Below are 1,852 nucleotides of genomic sequence, written 5' to 3' on the forward strand. Positions count from 1 at the left end.
CAGCCGTCATAGTACCCAAGAGAACATCAAATTCTAAGGCTAAAGGTCCTGCTGCCTTGGGGAGATTCCAGCTCTGAAATTGTGCTGGGCCTCTTAGCTCCAGAAAGACTCTGGAGCATTTAATTAACCCAAAAACAAAGAGACAAATGAGTAAAAGGGGTGGCATTTGTACACTAGGCTTCCTGGAGGGTACAGGAACACATGTCCTCTCTTTGCTAACTAATGACAATTCCACACGTGAGACAAGGCCTTCCCCCAGCTGGGTCCTGTACCAGGGCTGAGGGAACACAAAGAAAATTCTCAGCCACCAAGATCTCCAATTTAGCAACAGACAATACAAATTCCTGCAGGTAGGTTGCCTGGGATACCAAGTAGCCAGTGTATAGAGAGTAACCCAGGGGTGAGAGATGTGATTGTCTCTCTCCTTTAAACCGGTAATTAAGGGACCCAGGCCACGTCTGTCTCCATCACTGATGGAGGGGCCATTGTACAGCAGAGTACTGAGTAGACCTTGGTGACTATCTTCAGGGAACTTAGGACATCCGGGGACAGAAATGTAGGGCACCTGGGACCAGAAAAGAAAATGGACAGAGACCTTTGTGGGGGGTTCCGGAAGCTTCCTTTTTAAACATGGAATTCTTTTCTTTTCTAGGATACAGAGTCCCGTGTATCCTAGGCTGCCCTCAAAGTTGCTAGGTAGCCCAAAATGACCTTGAACTCCTGATGCCCCAACTACAGGCGTGTGTGCCACCATGTCCCATTAAGGAAGTGCTGAGCTAGAACCCAGAGCTTCCAGAATGCCATTCACTCTATCCACTGCATCCTCAGCACCTAGACTTGCAGAGGCCTAAATTGTGTTGCGGTGTGTGTGGTTTATTTTCAAAACTGTGGTGCTGGACCAAAAGAAAAAGCAGCTTTGGGAATGGAGTGCAAGGAAAAGAGAGATTTGGAAACTCCCCACCAATGGCTGGCGATTATGCTCTGACTTTGTGAAGGGGGCAGAGAGGTGGCCCAACCATTAAGAGCCCTTGCTCTTCTTGAAGAGGACCTGAGTTTGCTTCCTAGCACCCATGTCAGGGGGCCACAACCTCCTGTAACTCCATATTTAGAGGCTTTGGAAACAGATGGCTGGGGTGAGGACAAGGAGGTGTTTATACTAGTCGAGCTGTCTGTAGCTGTGCAGTGTGTTTTTGCGGCAGGGTCTTGCTATGGATCCCTGTCTGGCTTGGAACTCACTGTGGTAGTCTAGGTTGGCTTCACATTCAAGGCTGTTCTTCCATTCCACACTCCTGAGTGTTGAGACTCTAGACCTGCATCACTACTGTGGTGGACTATTATTATTTGGGTGGTTGCTAGGATTATTCATCTGTGTGTAGCCCTCAAAAGCTACAAATGACTGAGAAGGCATGGTATTGGACTAGTTATGGCGGTACATGTCTGTCTCTCTCCTCCTAGCACTTGGAAGGCAAAGCAGGAGGATTTTGAGTTTAAGGCCAGCCTGGACTACATAGTGAGTTCCAGGCCAAGATAAAAAAAAAAAAAAAAAAGAAAAAAAAAGAGATCTTGTCTCAAAAAACCAAACCCAAGATTAGCAATATGGTTTTGTAGGTTAGGAACCTTGCCACCAAGATGAATGAGTTGAGTTCAGTACTCAGGACCCACACAGTGAAGGAGAAAATCAACTCCCTTGAGCTGTCCTGTGACCTCCACATACTCTCCATGGTAAATTCAGGCCCTTGTACATGTGAATATAGGCAGGCAAACCTAACCAACCAATCAATCTATGTAATTTAAATTAATTTTTTTTTTTTACCCAGGCATGGTGGTCAGCCAGGGCTATATATACATAGTC

This window comes from Mus musculus, chromosome X (assembly GCF_000001635.26).
Source record: "Mus musculus strain C57BL/6J chromosome X, GRCm38.p6 C57BL/6J".
Classification (NCBI taxonomy): domain Eukaryota; kingdom Metazoa; phylum Chordata; class Mammalia; order Rodentia; family Muridae; genus Mus; species Mus musculus.